Source organism: Macaca fascicularis, chromosome 15, assembly GCF_037993035.2.
Source record: "Macaca fascicularis isolate 582-1 chromosome 15, T2T-MFA8v1.1".
In the NCBI taxonomy this organism is placed as follows: Eukaryota; Metazoa; Chordata; class Mammalia; order Primates; family Cercopithecidae; genus Macaca; species Macaca fascicularis.
In genome coordinates, this window is record NC_088389.1 from 8,364,559 (window position 1) to 8,385,023 (window position 20,465).

At 48.0% G+C, this 20,465-nt stretch overlaps 1 long non-coding RNA gene across 2 annotated transcripts in view; it reads right to left on the reverse strand.

Moving 5' to 3' along the window:
* Positions 1 to 20,465, reverse strand: part of LOC135967338 (uncharacterized) — a 125,621-nt gene that overhangs the window by 38,672 nt on the left and 66,484 nt on the right. Inside the window, exons 3-4 of one of the 2 annotated variants that reach the window (XR_010581360.2) lie at positions 10,476 to 10,725; positions 8,962 to 9,110 (exon numbers count right to left, since the gene is read on the reverse strand). The exons of the other annotated variant lie outside the window; for it this stretch is intronic. This is a non-coding gene — a long non-coding RNA (uncharacterized lncRNA). The remainder of the gene's footprint in view (positions 1 to 8,961; positions 9,111 to 10,475; positions 10,726 to 20,465) is intronic. 2 annotated transcript variants of the gene reach the window in all.

Genomic DNA, 20,465 nt, shown 5'->3' on the forward strand with positions numbered 1-20,465 from the left:
GGGTTGGAGAGCAGCTTGGCCAACATGGCAAAACCCCATCTCTACTACAAATAAATTATCTGGACATGGTGGCACACACCCTGTAACCCCAGCTACTAGGGAGGCTGAAGCATAAGAATCGCTTGAACCTGGGAAGTAGAAGTTGCAGTGAACGGACATCGTACTACTGTGCTCCACCCTTCCAGCCTGGGTGACAGACGAAGATTCTAGTAAAAAAATAAAAGGTCAAGATGAAAACTGATTGCCAAGGTCCATGTTCCATATACTTCAAACATAAATTTCATTAGCTGGTACTTGATCAACTTGTTGTTTTCTTCATTACAATCTTGTATATCCTTCTAATATGGCTCAAAATGTATACATTTGAGCACACCTCGAGTATAACAAAAAATAAGGTGCCTATATTTCATAAATGAGCAAGTTCCAGTAAGGCTGCATCCTACTCTAGTTAATCCTTTGACAACGTAAAACTGAGCCATCCTGACATAGCACTGACACATGGTACAAGAAGAATGACCTCCAATTAAATCGCTAGATTTAGAGAACACATAAACATAATTTATCACCAATTCATCAGCGATTGGCAAGATTTTAAAGGAAGAAAAAGTATCAGGACTGTAACTAGGAATAAAGGCAAAAATAAGCACGAGAAATTAGTCACGTTTAAATCAATACCCTTTCTGTGGGGCCGTAATAAAGTATACACAACAGGTGTGCAAGCTGTCATGCTAAGCTGTCTCCAAGCTCTCTATGAAGGTAGTAAGAGCGTCCCAAATCGCAGAGCCTCGTATTCCTATTTAAACCATAAACAGCCAACACCACACTCGGCACACAGTGAGAACTCTGAAAGCTCAGAGGAATGCATGATGGGATGAAGGGCCCCAGCCCTGCCGTCACCCTGCTGCTTATTAAAAATATAAAACAAGGCCCTGCCTTCAAGGTGCTCAGATCTAAATAGTACAAGGTTTTGCTTTTCACAAGTTAACTACGAATGATTAAGACTCTCAACAGCTGTGCGAAATGTAAGGCAACCTAGTAAGAGGAACTTGGCTAAGACTAAACCCAGAGATGGTTTTTTAACCACAGAAGAGGAAAGAACTGAAGAACCTTACAGAAAGTTGACAGCAATTTCTATTTCTCTATGGTAGAACCTGGAATTTACCTTTGAGACAGACTGTCCTTCTGTTCTGAATAATCAGATTATTCTTGCAATCCTCCATCAGAAGTGGAATTCCCAAAGGCATGGAAAACCAAGTACTAATTTTAAACCCCCCCAAAAAAAACTACCTATGATCTTAGGTGTGAGATTTAGTATTCTCCAATTCCAAATTTGGAAATATTTTGCACAAAGTCCTTATTTTCCCTGTTTACTTGAAAGCTCTCTATTCTTTTGTCCTAAATATCTTCTTTCTCATCCTTCCAAATAGTATCTGAAGATGAACTTACATATCGTTTTCAATGTTAACAAAGAAGATACTACATTTGTCATGAACTGTTTAGATTCACAACACTAGGAGGGATTTTGCTACATCGTGAGGAATAACACGAGGCAGTAAATACGCCACGAATAAGGAACAGTAGAAAGTGGACACATTTCCTGATGAGTGGCGATTTCTCATTGAGCTGCTGACAAAGTTATCATATGGAAAGCTAGACAGCTACTATGTTAGTTCTACTTCACTTAAGTGACCGAGTCATTGATGTTTCGGTTCCCTCTCTCGTCTGGGGATGAGACACACCTCACAAAGCTGTTTATGATTTCAGGAACACACACATCAAGGAAGTGACTGTTCCTAAATCGTTGCAGAGGGTACAGTTACCTGCCAAATTTCAACTAGGTTGCAACAAACAACTGTTTTCTTCCTACATTCTCCGGTGCCAGCGAGATGGTGCATTCCTGGATCCCTGCAGGAGCCCTATTCCTGGTGCCACAGAGCACACACACATTTACATCCACATAGTGTACATATATGGTACACTGTAACATGTGTACCTGCATAGAGCGTACACACATCCGAATACGTATAGTGTACATAAGTGCACTACATGCGTAGAGTGCACACACATCCAAATCCATGTAGTGTACATGCATAGAGTGTACACATATCCAAATATATAGTGTACAAATAAGTTCACTACATGTGTACAAACATAGAGCATACATACATCCATATAGCAAATGTACATAGGTACGCTAACATGTACGCACACACATAGCATGTACACCCATCTATATGCATACAGTGTGCACAGGTATACTATAACCTATATGTACATGCATATGGCATACACATGCACATTCGTATGTACACAGGTATGTTATTTGCTATATGTATACACATGCATATAACATACATTCTTATCCAATGCACGTAGGTGCACGACAGCATGCATACACATGTGCAGTGTACACATATGCACATGTATACAATGTACATCAGTATACTAACGTATAAAGCGTATACACATATACAATAGTGTACATACATATGCAGCATGTATATGTATTAGTGTGTACATATCCAGAAGTTTATTCAGTGTGCATAGTATACATGCATGCTTGTGTGCACATATGTATATATACATCTGCAGAAATAATGTGCACATAACCACATGGTGTACACAGGTATGCATATGGCATTAAATACATGCATGTATGTACACATGCAGAACAGATAGGTGTCCAAGTAGTGTGCATATAACCATAGTGCCCATATACACATATACACGTGTACATGCATGCCTACAGCATGCACGTGTGTAAGACACATAGGTAGTGTACATACCTATACATTGTAAATACATGCACAGTGGAAATACACGTAGTATGGGTACACCACATACAAACATGTACATTTATGCAGTACACATATACCGAGACCCAGAACACGTCATGAGTATTAACACTGCGGAAACGCTTCCGGTTCTACCTAAGTGAATTTTTTTTCAAACTATAATAGAACTCATACAAAAAGGGTTTTAAGGAAATGAATAAAGCTAGTGACAAAAACAGTGGGAAGGGCTCAACCACTTTCCCTCAGAGTTCTGGGGCCGGACCGTGGAAGTTCAGAGGTTTCCTAATGAAATACACATCAGAACTGACTCACGACGAAGGGCTCCTTAAAAATTAAAAATGTGTCCTCACGTTTTGGCCTTTGAGACAAAGCCTCTTAGTTAATCGAGTTCTGACTGAATGTGACTCACAGTACTCTGGCAGATTCTTCATTTTCTGGTGACACAGACGAATGTCCCAGGGTGAGGGCAATGCCAGCCCTTTCAGGGTCAGCTTTTCAAGGAGCGATGTCTGGCAGAACACAATCCAACACCATAGTAAGATCCCCCACCCAGCCACTTAGACGCTTTCGGGTACTTACTCTGTTTGTTTCCCTTTCTTGAATTCAGCTGGGGGGAAAAAAAAAAACCCCAAAAAATCAAAACCAAAAATAAACAGCGCATGTATTTGTGTGTCTGAAAAGTTAATACATCCACATCCCACTTTCTAAATGAGACACGGCAGGTATGATGGTCACCGAACAGTGGCCACTGTTGACAAAATATAAAGTCTTCTGCAAACAGAAATACAGAAGTCAAGGGAATTTACTTCACATATTAAAGCTGTCAAGGGTACTCATCAAAAATGTACTTAGAGGTTTTCCTTTAAAGTTATTTTTGAAGATTTTTAAGTTGCAATACTTAAAAGCCTCTGGGAAAAGAAAGGATACAGGTATCTGGAAGATTTATACTAAATGATTTTCATGTCTTTTTGATAAAGTGAAATAAGGTCAGCCTTGAAGTAATGGGTTCCACTACTCTGAGGCTGTGGATGGAATCCACACCACCACCAGACAATTGAATAAACAGCAATGCTGCACACACAGGACACAGGCAGTGAGCCAGCCTGACTAGTGGTCAGCTTCTGGGTCAGTTCTACCCAGTTCTGCCCAGGCCCCACTGGAGATGAAAACCTGCCCTTTAGAAGCCTTCAATCCCCACCTTTCAAAATCTAATCCTCTTCAACTGAGGCCCGAGTCCAAAAATCTACTGACATCTTAGCACCTGTTAGGCCAGCTGTCCCCCAGCCTTTTTGGCACCAGAGATGGGTTTCATGGAAGACAATTTTTCTGGGGGCTGGTTTTGAATTGCAACTGTTCCACCTCAGGTCAGGCGTCGGATCCTCATAAGGAGCACCTCCGAGATCCCTCACATGCAGTTTACGATAGGGTCCCAGCGCCTAGGAGAACACGCGGCTTATGATAGGGCCCCCGCACCTAGGAAAACATGTGGCTTATGAGAGGGTCCCAGCGCCCAGGAGAACACGCGGCTTATGATAGGGCCCCCGCACCTAGGAAAACATGTGGCTTACGAGAGGGTCCCAGCGCCTAGGAGAACAGGTATGAAATGAGTTGGCAAAGCCAAAATCCACCCGATCTACCACTCCAAAACAAACATACACCACTGCCTAATATTAATGTGAGCCAAAAACATGGAAGTCCTGAGGGCCCACACTGACCACAGCCAGACACCACTTCTGCAAGAACCAAGCATGTGCCTAGAGATCACCCGTGATGACCCAGGAAAGCAGCTTTGAGCAGAGACAAACGTGAAGGAGAGGCACATGGGCCAGGGTGCTGGGTGTGCCCGTCTTTGTGACCTCACTGAGATTGCTGACCTCTGACCCTTGGTGTCCGTCCTATGGAGGAATAAATGGAGCCCCAAAATCCCTGCCTCCCTTCAGCACTGACTGAGGCAGTCCTGAAGTCTCCCCAGGGCTGAGACTGCTTCTAAATCCTGTGAACTGCACACCCACATAAATAAACAAAAAAACAAAATATCAAATATGCAGACAGGAAAAGAGAAATATGTGAATCCTTCCTTATTCAACAGGCATTTAAAAAGTAACAGGAAAATTGTGATAGTCTTGAAACAACCACCAGCTATCACGTCCTCTTGAAATGTTTTAGCTAATCAGGAACATCTTTACCAAGCACCTGTGCGTTCAGGAAATCAGTTGACAGATCCCAAATAACCTCGGAGCCTCCGACCTGACCCCCACTCACGCACATCACCTCTCCAGAAGAACGAGCCCTGGACACCTTTCAAATGGTGAGGAACAGAAGCGAGGGTAGCTTTCCCTCAACACCACAAAACAAACTCGACCCCGAGGAGCCCAGAGAACAGCGACGTTTGTTTAGATGCTTTCCCATTGACCTTGTCAGAGCGAACGTTCCCATCCCACAACACCCAGTGTTTTACTCTCCCTGGGATACCAGCAGCCGTCAACCCTCAACAAGCTGGAAACACAGGCCAAGCTGACAGGAGGCCTCTCTCCATTCCCTACTGAATTCGCTCAGGACACGGATGTTCCCAAACACACACGGCCCCGCGTATTCCACACCTGGAGAACATTCAAAGAGACGCTGCAAAGACGTTGCCCTAAAGAGAAACTCAGTTTCTAACTCTCCTTAGGGAAAAATAAGACACCCAGAACTTTCCAGAAAATCAAGTGTGGGAGGAAGACACTCACCTCTGGCACTTCCTAAACTTGCCTTCCCGTGCAGGGATGTCACCGCGACAGCTCCCTCCACCCAGGACGGCAGCAGGGCTCAGGCAGCCAGCACCTGGGCAGCTGGCGAAGCAACCCCAGGGTGAAAACGCCATCCCAGGCACCACTTCCCGGAGCCCCTCAGCAAGAAAAACAGAGGTGGGACAGAACCGAGGGCTGACTGGAGGCTGGGGAGCCACAGACCCGCACAGCTCAATCATAGGACATGCTCTTCTGTGGACAGAGCCCAGGGAGAGGCCAGCACAGAGACTCTCGTGCCGGCTCCATGAACCAGCGTCCTCCAGGGCTGCAAGTTTGTGATCACAGCTTCAGAATTTGGTTCCAGAATCTTCGGGAATCAAAGACACACCAAACTTTAAAGCTGCCAGGACAGCAGGGCCCAGGAGCAGGCTCAGGGGAGGACCACGTAGAAACCCCACACACAGCATACACGTGTGCATGCTTACTCCACACACGCCACCCCTTCACCCAATACTATACATGCAAAGGCATGTATGCACTCCATACACACCCTCAAATACACTCACCAAATATGATGCGTGTACACACTCCACACACACCCTCAAATACATACGACACACATGAACATGCTCACTCCACCCACACCTGCTAAATACACTCACCACACACGCACAAACATGACACACGTGCACACTCATTCCAGGCATCACACCCCTCACCAAGTACACAGGTGCACACACCCCCAAGTCCAGAACCTGCAGACTCCACAAGCTTTGGTTTCCCCCACTGTTTCTCTCATCACATGAGATCCACACACAGGTGTCATTTACTGACATCTAACACCCGGGGAAGCCCTTAGACAGAACTGCAGTCAAAAGTCGGCTTCATTCAGGCATTCATCACCAGCCTCCTGAAGCCACCTCCTGTCCCCATGGGGAGCGGGGGCCGAGACCAGAGACGTCACTGGGCTTACAGATCCCCAGGCTGGCAACCCAGCGAAATCAGGAGGGCTCGGCCACGGCCCTGGAGAGAGACGGGTACTGGCTCAGGTATGCGGAACATGAGTCCTCATTTCCATACAGTGTCACCTACGACAGCGTCAGGTGAAAGCCACTGGTTTGGCAATCCTGGGATAGACAGTCCTGGAATTACAAGGGAAGGTTTTTACTCCTCCCCTCTGAGCACATGAGGTCCATGGTCCCCTCACATCTAACACTGGGAATCTGAATCGGTGACTCGTTTTCCACCTGAGGACCACCCAAGAGGATCCACACACCTGCTACAACAGCAGCACCACACCTGGTCTGCAGGGGAGCGAAGCAAATCCCACCTTTATGACTAAAACTGGATTACCCCGACACTGGCAGCCTGCAGTGTGTATATCGTCAAGCCCCCACATCTGCGCCACCTGCAAGAGGAACACAAGCCCTTAGTCGCGGGTTCTCAGGATGGCCTGTGAGGTGGATGCTGGCACCCTTCTCATCTCCCAGTGGAGAGGAGAGAAGGTCAGGGTCAGGGCTGGTGTATCAGGAGGGTCGGGGTTCAAACCCCATCTGCCTCACAAAGCACCCCTTCCGGTTCAAGTGACTTCTATCATCAGCCTTAAAATGTACCACAGTTACCAGCAATTCTGAGTGCTGTTCCTTGGGATGTCATAAGCAAACATTTTGTTAGAAAGATTTTGCCAAATCTGCTTTCAAAATCCTGTGTTATGTAATGACTAACGAAAATTTGAGCTATGAAATAAAGCACATAGTTAAATGAATCCCAAAATGACTATCGCGAAGGAAGTTTTAATTTGAAGTGAAAAATATCCTCTAAATGACATCAGCCAGAATTCTCCTCAATCATTACTGATCCCATATGCTTCATGAATTATACAGCATCATCTCAGATATGAACTTAAAACCATTAGCTGAATGCACATTTCAGCACAACCAAAGTTCTGCTATAATAAACAGCACAGACGTCTCTGGAGAGGATTTTAATTGGGACTACAAACAATGCACACGATCGTGGTAAAAGGTTTCATGCTGGCTGTTCTCCAAAGTGTGACACAGAGAAACACCACTAACCTCAAAGAAACCTGCTGCTCTGTAATGAGATGAGAGATGAGAGATGATGTGGATGGACTACTGTAAATATTTGAAAAGGAGAAACAATCGTATCACTTTCCTTTTACATTCTTAGAAAAAACCGATTTTTCTTTTGTGATGATTTAAAAAGAAAATGACATTTCTGGATTTTTTTTTTTTAACTTTTCTGAGACTGAGTCTTGGCTCTGCCGCCAAGATTGGAGTACAGTGGAGCAATCGCAGCTCACTGTAGCCTTAAGTGATCTTCCCATCTCAGCCTCCAGAGTAGCAGGGACCACAGGCACGCACCACCACACTCAGCTAATTTTTCTGTTATACAGATGGGGTCTTGCTATGTTGTCCAGGCTGGTCTTCAACCCCTTGGCCTCAAGTGATCCTCCTGCCTTGACCTCCCAAAGATTTAGCCTAAGCGACCATGTCTTATCAGAAAATAGACATTAGAACCAATGCATTTCTGTAAGATTTTTTTCCTCTTTTCACTGGGGAAAAAGGTAACTTGCCTCCAAGGGTCGGAGACAAAGCCATTACTGCAGACAAGAGTACTGTGCATCCCGGGAACCACTACACCACGAGGCATGGCCGTGCACCCTGGACGCAGGAGTAACACAGGAGGCTAGCACAGGTCGATGCTGGCCCTCTCCAGAAGCAGGCCTATCCTTTCCCTCCTCTTCTCAGCCCTCTCTCCCTTCAGGCCTCAGTGGCTGCTAACAGGGGAGAGGCCACAACTAGAAGAGGCTCTCAACTCCACCAGGGACAGGAGCCCCGGACGCTGGGGACTCAACTGCTGCCTTCCGTGCCCACCTCCTTCTGGTCCAGACTTCTCAGGAGTCAGGCGTGGCCACTTTAACCCCCTTTCCCTTCTGTGGCTCCTACAAAAACCAGTCCGGCGAGCCCAGGCTGCCTCACACTCCAGGGACACCCGGCACAGGCCCCCTCCATGTCCTTATCCAAGCTCCTGGGGCCAGAAGGGTCTTGTAATATTTCAATTTCCAGTTGAGCATCCCCCGCCTCAAATCCAAAGTGCTCCGAAAAGCATTTCCTTCGAGTGTCATAGAGGAAGCTCGGAATGTTTCAGGTTTCGGAGCATTTTGGAGTAGGGAGTCTCAGCCTTAATTTGAACCTCTTCAAGGAAGCCACACACTGAAACCCCCGATGTCCACCCTACACAATCCCAGCACACCCTCTGAAGTCCTCAGCAACAGATTTTCTTTCTTCAAAAATGACCACAAGTCACAAACTCACACGCAATCACAGAAGGGGGTTGTGGACACCCGCAGAGACGATGAAATTTAACTGTCACATTTTGACCTGGGTAATTTAAAGTCATTCCTCAAAACACACCTGTTTTACTGAGTTGCATTTTAAGGTGAACACACACAAATCCTTTCAGGGAAACAAACGTCACTTTGGGCTGCGTGTGGTTTCTTGACTCCCGTGAATAACTCAGCGTTCACCCTCACTTCTGGATAAGGGAGAAGATGCAAAGAAATCTGTTAAAACAAAGACATGAAAACAAGTTTAAGAAGGGTTTGAAAGGTTCCTTCTGTCCCCCTGGAGGGGAGATGAGGACTCCTGGAAAGCTCACGGGGGACAGGAGCACAGCCTCCTCGGTGTGCCATGGACGCCGCCTCACCAAGGGGAGAGGATGATGCCTGGAAGGCTCACAGGGGTGGGAGCACAGCCTCCTCAGTGCTTTCTACACTCAGCAGCTTCAGAAATTCCCGTAGAAGCAGAACACATGAGAACTGAGACTGGAACACCCCAAAGAAAGGGGACGAGGGGTCAAAAAAAGCATTCGATCATTACCAAGGAGCGCGAGCATGAAGCCGCTTCAAAGACCATGTGGGAAATCACTCATAGGTGTTTCAGAAAATAAGGGTAGCGCGAGATTGCTCGATCAGCTAAACAGGCTGCCGTCCCTCAGGCCATGAAGTCCCTGAGATGAGCCTCTCAGTGAGCAAAAGTCACTCGCACCTCTGCCAGAGAAAGTACTACAAGCCGACACATAACCTCATGAAACCTCGGCTTCAGCCGGTCGACAACAGTGAGTCTGACATGGTCCATCCCTCCAGATGGTTAAAAACCCCAGGGGTTCATCGGACAACCTCAAAGGGCTGTGTCTGTCCAGCCCATTTTCCACGTTCTGGATGATTTTTCCTAATGTACTATAAGCAGCATGTTCCAGTAGAGACGTCATTAACTGACTCTGGGTCCTCTTAACTTTGAAATTAGAAACACACTTGGCCAGGCACGGTGGCTCATGCCTGTGATCTCAGTACTTTGGGAGGCTGAGGCAGCTGGACTGCTTAAGTCCAGGAGTTCGAGTCCAGCCTGGGCAACATTGCAAAACTCCATCTCTACAAAAAATACAAAAACAAGTCAGGCATGGGGACACGTGGAACATGTGCCTGTGGGTCCTGGCTACTCAGGAGACTGAGGCAGGAGGATCGCTTGAGCCTGGGAGGTTGAGGCTGTAATAAGTCGTGCTCACACCACTGCCTGGGCAACAAAAAGAGTTTTTTTTGCCTGTCTCAAAAAAACCAAACAGAAAAAGAATTATATACCTGAATAACCCAAAATAAAAGAAGCCTTGTTGGACGACCTGAAACACAGCTGCGAATTCTGGCAGGGCCTCCCCTGGCTTGATTTGTGGTGAGTGTAGGACCACTCTGAAGGATAGGACCCCAGGCATCTTCCGAGACTAGACCTTACAGTACAACTTCCCTTCTCTGGACGAACACTGGCCTTGGAGCCTGGGATACCCTGGGGCAGTGCCACCATCCCGAGGCCGCCATGGCACAAGGAGGCCCTACCATCATGAACCCTGGGACGTCCATCAGAGCAGTGCCACGCACCTGAGGCCTCCATGCCAGGGGAGCCTGGACATCATGAAGCCTGGGACATCCTGGGGCAGTGCCAGCAACCCGAGGCCGCTGTGACACAAGGGGACCCTGGTGCCACTGAGAGGCTGCACAGCAGGTCCAAGCCCAGGCCAGGAGTGAAGAGGCTCCACATCCTTTGTATCCCTCCAGCTGCGTCCACACACGTCTTGGAGCAGAAATGCATCACCCTCAATGTCCACGGGTAAGTTTTTGGCCACAGAATCTGGAAGCATAAAAGATGGTTCTGGGCTGGTCGGTTACCGGCTCGGATCTGTCCTCTTTCCACACAAAACCTGGCTCACACCAAGCAGCGTCTAAGTCCTGGAAGACCTGCTAAACACAAGTGCAGTTACAAAGCGGAGAAACTAGAGGGGGCCGGGCTGTGTTCCAGTGGCACCAGCGTTTCTCAGGAAGACCCCGGGCATTACAGGGTCCAGGGCAAGGACTTCCTGGCATCCAGGACATGGAACAAGAACCCATTCCCCGGTCCTGTTGAATATGAATCGGCTAAGGGCTGATTCCCTCCCTCGGAGGACTGAGCACCGCCCCACAACACCTTGGTATGGGTATGTTATTACATACGTTGGTATGGGTATGTGATTACATACATTGGTATGGGTATGTCATTACATACGTTGGTATGGGTATGTGATTACATACGTTGGTATGGATAGGTTATTACATACGTTGGTATGGGTATGTTATTACATACGTTGGTATGGGTATGTAATTACATACGTTGGTATGGTTTGTTATTACATACGTTGGTATGGGTATGTTATTACCCATACCAAGGTAATAACAAGCCCGTTACCAGCAGGAGGCTGGTGATGAAGACATGAGGACCAGATGAGCACGAGGGATCCTGAAAGATCATCCCTGGCTCTGAGCAAGAGAGGGACAGTACCCCCTGTTTCTGACGCATCAGCCGTGGCACTGAGCGAGGGATGGCAGCACGGCCTGTGCCCCTGCAGATGCAGAGGGATGTGAGGGGGGCGCAGGCTGGGCTTGGAGGCTAACTCAACTACCTGCGCTTGCTCTTCCATTCCTCATGGCAGGGAGGTGAGGCACAGACAGCATTAGGGCTAACCTTGCCCCCGGGCTGCACTTTTTTCTGCTTGAGTCGTGCTCGCTTTACATGGACAGGCATAGCTATAATAACGATTCCCTGATTATTTCACTGTCTACATAAAGGGCTTTCAGAATTCACTTCCATCCTTAGGAAACAGGGCCAACACCAGGCTGTCTCCCTTAAGATGCCATGTCTCATATGGGGAAAAAAAATCAAGAGAAATCAAATAAAGGCCATAAAATACATCAGTTTCAACTCTAAAATTTAACAGTACGCTTTAAATTGAAGATGAGTTAAGTCACATTTCCAAACCTCTGAAAGCACGGTTACTTGGAGGAAGTGGTTTGCAACACATAAAGGCAGCTCTGTAGAAGGGCCCAGGCTGGATGAAGGCTCAAACGTCAGTGCAAGGAGAAATTCTGAACAAACTCTCTCCTGCCCTGCTGCTGTCCTCTTCCAAAACACACTGGTTATCTGTCAGTTTAGAACAAGGTCTAGGGAGGTGGGAGGCAGGCCTGGGAGGGTCACCTAGCAACCAAGCTCCTCACCCACAGAACCGCACCAGGCTGAGCTGAGCAGCACAAACACGACTGATTCTCCCCAAAAAGAAGACAGAAGGTAGCACACTGCCACGCCAGGCGCCCTGCAGGCGAGAAGACTGAGGAGAGCTAGAGGTACCTTTAATCTTGCTTGCATGGTGGAGGGAGAGGAATAATGCCACTCACTTGGGTGTTGCACAATTCTTTCTAGCACTGAGTGGCACAAAACGAAAGTTATAGATGCTTCCTCAGATAAATGTTTCTGAAGAACTGAACATAAGTTATGTTCAGGAAATAGTATTATGAATGCCTCAAGTTCTTCTGTTTTCAATCATCTCAGAGTAATTCTATAAACCCGGGAATGTCTCACCCAACTCCAGGATCACAGCCCAGGTGACGTGGGCACACACATCCTGAAGCTCCAATGCTCAACTAAAGTGGGGCGAGTGAAAATGATCCTGGGTATAATTTACACGGACACAGGAAGGTGGCTGAGCCCTAAACCCCTAAACCAGGAAGACCAGCATCCTTCAGGGGCCTCACCTCTGTCCTTTCCCAGCCTCTGGGAACCACCACCACTGTTCTCTACTGACACAAACGACCCTCCAAGGTACAACCAGGAAGACCATCATTCAAAACTGAGGGACGTGGCAGAACAAAGCTGTCAGGAGATTTTAATCACCAACACCACTAATTACATGACCCAAAGATGATTAAAATCCCAGGCCCTTCAAGACTGAATGTTATCTATACTTAAATGCATTTCATCACCATATTGGGGGGTTATTCCTCTGTTTTGCTGCAAATATATCCAACTGCTGTAAAAGGAAAAGGAAACTTGTTAGCGAAGCTTCTTGGAGTGTCTCAACAGCCATCGGGGTAGGATAAAAGGCAGGACCTCCTGGCAGAAACGCTCGGCTCTGAGGTCAGGTGGAGTTCTTGAGCACCAACAAAAGCAAAATAAGGTCGAAGACCACACCACACTTTCCTCAATCACATCTTCATTCCATGTTTCCTTCTATTTCTCGCGACTTCACTGGGAGAGAGAAATTGTGCTGAAAGAAAATGGAAACACACACATACATAGGAGACCCTACACATGCTGAGAGTGGGTGTAGCCGTCACAGTCCAAATGTCCTTTCAGGTCCATCTGACCTGGCTGGGATCCAAGTATCCAAGTGCAGGATTGTAGGTCAGACCGGGATTACAGCCAGGATTACAGCCACTGAACGGCAGTTTTCCATCCCACGGCAATCGGCCTTGCTAGGGGCTTCCTCGGGGACCACCGACTTCACGCCAGCACCCCTCAACTACTTCAACTAACCTACATCATGGCAGAGGCCTCTCCAGGCAGACCAGCCCTACCCGAGTCCTGCTTCATGGCAAACCCTCCAGGCAAACGTCCTTGGCCTCCTCTGGGAGGCTGTGCTCGGAAGGTGCCCTCATTTACTTCTGTGGCTCTGAGACATTTAGCTACAGCCCAATACACTTCTTCCTGTTCACATAGTGTTGAGTTAACAGATTTTTATGAGTCAATTTTCACTGGGAAAAACACCATTTCAGGAGCCCCAGTGACCACAATGAAAATGTTTTTACCTCCCATTACATGACATCGGCAACGCCAGGTCCAGGAAACGTTCTGGATCTCAGATAACGGCATATCCACTCATAGTAAGTCTTGATCTTGTTTCGCAAGCTATCAAATGCTGCCCAGAGACAGGAAAAACCCCATAACGTTGCAGGGAGGGGCAACCAGCATGAGTTCTAAGGCCAGACCACCCGGGACTGCTGACAGCGTGGCGAGGGGCAAACAGTACAGGGCCTAAGGCCAGACCGCCCGGGTCCCACTGACAGTGTGGCTTCAGGAGTTTCCTAAACCCTCTGCTCTCCAAGTTTCATGTCAGAAAAATGCAGTGATAACTGTGTCCACCTCGTTTAAATATACACACACACACACACACACACACACACACCCACCCCAAACCTAGAGCCCTATAAAGGTCATTAATCCTAGTTATCCTCAAGGCATGGAGCGACCAATAATGAGCCATCCGCCTGCTGCTGATCTGCCTTACCCCACCCTCCGGAAACCCCACATCCACACCAGCCACACAGGATGACGCCAGGGAAGGAGCAGGACTGTGTCTTGGGAACTTAAACTCTGGAAGCTGAGTTAAATCAGTGCCACTCAAATCTTGTCGCCAACTATCTTGTTAAATTGGGAGATTCCATCTCTGGGGATCTTGAAGGAACCTGAGGCTCTACATTGAGTGAGGTGAGCACTCGTGCTGGAATGAGACGGCAGAGAAAGCAACCGAATCTGGGGTCGCAGCTGCCTGAGGCTTGGGTCCCACCGGGAAAGTGGCACCAGGGCCCTCAGGACAGTGGCGGAGGTCCCAGGAGGCAAGTCCCGGCGCAGAGACTCATGGACCCAAAGATTGCTCCAGGGCCAGGAGGAGTTGCTGCGCTGACAGCCACGAGGCAGGCAGCCTTCGAGCTCCTCCAGCTGCCATCCTGCAGGCAGGGAGGACAGTGCCCAGACCACCCCGGGGCTCCCCCAGCCTGCCAGGCTGGTACTCTTACTCCAGCCACTGACAAGAGTCCCCATGTTCCAAGCTAGGGTGAAACAGTGCCTCAGGCCTCGGGGCACATGCACCCCCCTGCAGGGCCTCCTACCCAACACCTGGGGATGGCTATTCCCACACATCCCCAACTCACAGCAAAACTCAAAAATGAAAGTCGGAAGATACAGCCAGGAAACCAATGCTCAAGAAGCAACTCCAGGGTGACTCTTCCCAGAGCTATTGCTACCGAACATCTTTAAAAACATTTCCAGGGTGACTTCCTAGAGCTATTGCTGTTGAAAATCTTTCAAATTCTTCATTTCAAAATTAGCTTTTATTACACTGTCTTCCCTATTCTACCAAGACTCTAGGAAACAAAACCATCAAAATTTCCAATTCTATCTTATAGCAAGTTAGAAATACACGTTTCCTCAAAGGATTCTACCTGTTTCTTTGCTGATATCCTTTCTATGCCCCATGCTCCTTCCCGCAACAGGGAAGGCTTTTCCAACCCAACCCATCCCATCCCATCCCATCTCATCCCAACCCAACCCAATCCAACCCAACCCAAGGGCCCTGAGACAGGCCCCTAACGAATCATCTACCGACTCTTGAGACAGGTTTGCCCTAACAAATCATCTGCAAACTCCATCTTCCATTAAAAACAGTCCTGAAAATGAGCATATTACCACTTTCTAAAAATTACTGTAAAGTGGACAGTGTTCAGTTCTGTGAATTTCGGCACAAATATTCCCATAATCATCATCACACAAGCAGAACAGTCCAACAGCCCCAAACCCACTCACGGGGCCTCATAAGCATACCCTCCCATTCCCAGCAACCACCGTCTCTGTGTTCTCCCATCCCCTGGGTCTGTCTTTAGCGAGTGTTGTGGCAAAACCCTCGCAAAATCATGATTTCCTGGGCATCGTGCTTGGAGGTGCACCCAGGGTGTCCTGTGATCAACAGCCAGGCCTCGGGGCTGCTGGGTGTTTATTATTCCACGTATGGCTGTGGCACATTGTAACCCGTGTTGGGCAACTATAGACAGCGCTATTAACATCTGGGCACAGTTTTTCTTAAACATCAGCTTCTGTTTCTCTAGGGTAAATACCCAGGAGTGCGGTCACCGGGCCCCACGTTTGTGTGAGTTCAGTTTTGTAAGAAACCGCCAAGCTGTCTGCACCGTGCTGAACCCAGCATCGCACAGGAGTCCCGACTGCCTGTCCTCACCAGCACCTGGGGCTGTTGGAAGACCTTAGTCAGGCGCTCCAGCAGGGGTGTGAACAAATTCACTGCGGCTTCGGTGCACATCTCGGTGCAACCAGTCACGCCGAAGGTCATTTCAGATGCTTTCGGGCCATCCTCCCGTCCTTCTCAGCGAAGCATCTGTTCAGGTCTCTTCCGCTTTTAAGTAAGGTGGTTTGTTCTCTGTCATGAGCCGTGGGAGTCCTGTGCATTCTGGATATGAGTCATTTGCCGGCCGCATGGTTCATAGACATCTTCTCCCCATCTATTGAAAATGTGTCTCTTCAATTCCCTAGGGGTGTCTTTTATATTAGAAGTTTAATTTTGATGAGTCTTACCCACTTGTTTTCTTCCTTGATTATGGATCATGGTATGGCTAAGAGCTCTCACCCTAGGTCTCGACAATTTCCTTTTCTTCTACAGGTTTTGTAGTTTGGCATTTTACATTCAGGGCTACGGTCCACCTTAATTTTCATACAGAAATTTCTCCCTGTTTTCACTCTTTTGCATACGGGTGTCCCGTAATTCCAGCACCATTTGTTGAAAAGACTCAAATTCCACTGAACTGCTTTTACGCCTTTGGATCTGTTCTGGACTCCACTCTGTCAGCTGACCCGTGTGTCCGTCCTGAGCATAATTTATGACTTTAGTGGCTGTCTCTGTGAAAAAAGTAATTCTGTCTGGAAGCAAAAGCCACATTAGGAATGCTCTAAATAAGATTCTTCCTCTTGTCAGGAGAGCAAAGCCACTGCCCTAAGCAGAGGTGAGGCCTCAACAGCTCCCAGGTACAACCTTAACACACAATGGGGAAGGCAATTCCTTTCAAGGGCCACAACCTGAGACCAGCATAGCCATGAAAACTGCAATAATTTCACAACAGAATGAAATTCATAAAGAACTGCTGAGAAGCATGTGATAAGTTACATAAATCACTGTTCCTTAAATTCTGACGGTTGACTAGAACAGAAATAGCTTCACGGTACAGTTCAAACAGGAGAAAGGTAGGTAGGGGTGGTTTCCACACCACACAGGGCCTGCAGGAAAGGGACACTCTTCCTCTAAACGGGAGATCCCGGGAGTGATGTGATAAGCCATGGTGAGAGGCACGGAACTGTGCAAGCCGGAGGCGCGGCCTTTGCCCCACCACGGAACCTCTGTCCATGAACGACGAGGCTCAAATGTCAGGCCGGGGCAACCGAGGCAGTTATCAGGGGACAAGAAAACGAGCGCACGGTGGAGGCAAAAGTCTGAAATTGCGCGGCAACTTCGAGTCAAGTGGGACAAACTGACTCAAAATACAGGTTCCAGAAACCATCACAGAGAGCTGTTCCTCGGCTCTGGAAAGGCTAAGCGACTAATGCCCACGCTGAGCATCTGCTCCCAGAGACGACCCTGGTGACCTAAGGCCCAGCTCCTCCGAACCCGCGCCGAACCTCAGTGAGGAACTTTGTTGGTATCTTACGGCACATTGACATGTTCCCTTAAAATCTGGTATTTCATCAACAATGCAGGCGCCAGCTTTGACTCATACACATTTCGATTAAACAAGATAATTTACACCCTGACCATGCCAGGTAAGAGGTTCACTATAATCTTTAAACACAGCCAGAGGCTACAGTCTGCTCCTACACAACACCATGTCTCTACAAGTTCGATGGGTTTTTACTTTCCATGTCTTCACTTGCCTAGTGCTAGAAAGCAGATTAAAAACAGAAGGAACCCAGAAACACTATTGAATGAGACTCAAATATCTTACAGTCATCACCGTGATGAGATGTTTATTAAACAGAAATGTTCTCCCCTGTAGAAGGCAGCACACATCAACACACACCGATAACTGTCACCAACATTCCAGATCATCTTCCCTTCCATGGCCACAGTGCAGGGCAATGGACCACGCACACCTGCAGACCCACGGAAAGCGGGGTGACACGGCCGATTCTTGTAGCGAGCAGACCAGGGTGCACTCAAAGTGCATCTTTTTCCAGAGGGCCGCCACGGAAAGTTACACATTTATTCCACGAGTTAATGGCACTGCACCAAACATTTCTGTAAGATTCTCTAAGCAAGCTTTTCCTTCTGCCTAAAATGTCCTGACACAAACTGAAAAAGCTCTTGGAGCTGCCAAAGACTTCAGTATCCCCTTAACTATTGTCATGCACGCCCGTGTGAAGAGACCACCAAACAGGCTTTGTGAGCGCAACATGGCTGTTTATTTCACCTGGGTGCAGGCGGGCTGAGTCCGAAAAGAGTCAGCAAAAGGAGGTAAGTGTGGGGCCGTGTTATAGGATTTGGATAGGTAAAGGAAAATTACAGTCAAACAGGGGTTGTTCTCTGGTGGGCAGGAGTGGGGGTCACAAGGTGCTCAGTGGGGGAGCTTTTTGAGCCAGGATGAGCCAGGAAAAGGAATTTCACCAAAAAAAAAAAAAAAAAAAAAAATCATCGCTTCAGGCAAGGACCGGCCATTTTCACTTATTTCTGGTAGAATGTTATCAGTCAAGTCCAGGCAGGGCATTTGCACTTTTGTGATTCTTCAGTTACTTCAGGCCATCTGGGCGTATATACGTGCAAGTCACAGGGGACGCGATGGCTTGGCTTGGGCTCAGAGGCCTGACAACTACCGTCTTTACTTTTAAGGTGTGGGGTAAGATCATATAATCCCCAACTAAGCTCCTGATGCTGTGTGTGGCATCCAGCAACAGCACGTTCCATTCCTGGATTACATTTGACTCACGAGTCCACAGTAAGAACGATTTCTGGTGAATGAAACACCAGGCAGGAGAGGGATTCCACTGGGCAGCTCTTCACACACAACCCAGGAGCTGAGGGGAGAGGAAGAGGCCCACGCGCGTCCACCGTGTTCACGCCCCCTTCGAATGTGCCCCACTCCTAGAGACCCGAACCCAAGGGAAATCTGACCTGAAAATGGGCAAACTCTCACTTTGGCAGAGGGACAGGGACTCGAGGCCACAACTTGACCTCAGAGCAACACAAGTGCAGACACAGCACCCCAGGACACCCTCCCCACCCAAATTCAAGGAGGAAAACCAACGCCCCGCCCCCTTGCGTAAACCCCCGGCTGCTGCAGCAGACGCCTGCCGGCATGTGCAGCCTCTCCCGTCCCACATTCTGGGCTCAGCACCTGTGCCTCAGCCCTGGCACTGCTCGCCACACCCACAAGTGTGCCAGGAGGGGCAGGTCCTAAGGTCTCCACTGCACCAAAGCCTGCAAGGCAAAGGGGCCGCTCCCTCCAGCAGGAGTCCAGAAGCACAGACTGCACCACTATCAAGGCGTGAGAATTCTCCCCTCGGTCTCCGAGTCTCCAGTCTGTTGCCCGCCAGGGTCTTCTGCCAACGGCAAGGCCCAAGCTGGGAGGCACATTTGGTTCTCACCATTTCCCTTGTCAAGATCAATACTGCAAACATATCCAATTCATCCTGTCACTAAAAATGAAATAATCCGCCATCTCCATCACAGATGACGCAATCAGGTTTCCATTACCCGGGTGTATTTTTTTTTTCTTCCTATTTTGAGATGGAGTTTCTGCTCTGTCGCCCAGGGTGGAGTGCAGTGGTGCGATCTCGGCTCACTGCAACCTCTGCCTCCCGGGTGCAAGTGATTCTCCTGCCTCAGCCTCCCAAGTACCTGGGATTACAGGTACCTGTCATCATGCCTGGCTGATTTTCATATTTTCAATACAGACGTGGTTTCACTATGTTGACCAGGCTGGTCTGGAACTCCTAACGTCAGGGGATCCACCTGCCTCCTCCGCTCAAAGTGCTGGAATTACAGGCCTAAGCCACCACGCCCAACCATTACTGGTGTAATTTCTAAGCCACTCTCTCACACCCACTCCCATTTTTTTTTTTTTTTTTAAAGAACCAGCTTTATGGCTATATTTTTTCCAAGAGAACCAGTTACCCATTTGAAGTACAAATAAGACACCGTGTTTAAAAACCAAAAATGCCCATTTGAACAGAAGTCTCCAAATAACCAGTCGATTTGAGCCTTGAGAATAAGATCAAGCTGTTGGCTGAATACAATTTCCCTTTCCATCTGTCTGCCTGTGAATTAGACACAAGGACGAAGCCACGAGCTAGGGACATAAAGGCAGGAACCACCAAAGCAGCCGAGACTCCAAATAAAACCTCGAAGGACCAACACAAATGCACCACACCCTGCACGCCCTCCTCTCCTTCCTTTTCAGAATTTCCAGAGGATGAAACAGGGACCTCCTCAGATGTCCCAAGGTGCAGGCGGCCACAGGGGAAGGCGGCGGCAGCCTGAATGAGGTGACCGGGAAATCACATTCCACAAACAGAAATTCTCCATGTGCTTTACATCCTCTGTCTCTGAAGAACTATGCCAGTCTAACAGTCGCTAGAAAACCGCCTTCAAGTGTCATTTCCCATTTCAAGCAAAGAAAACAGTGGTGGGGCATGAGGGAAAAACATAGCCATGTGTTCTGGGGTATTAAAGAAGTTTTTTTCTGTTATAAACATATAACTTTACATTCTCAGTTTTCTGTATAATTGATATG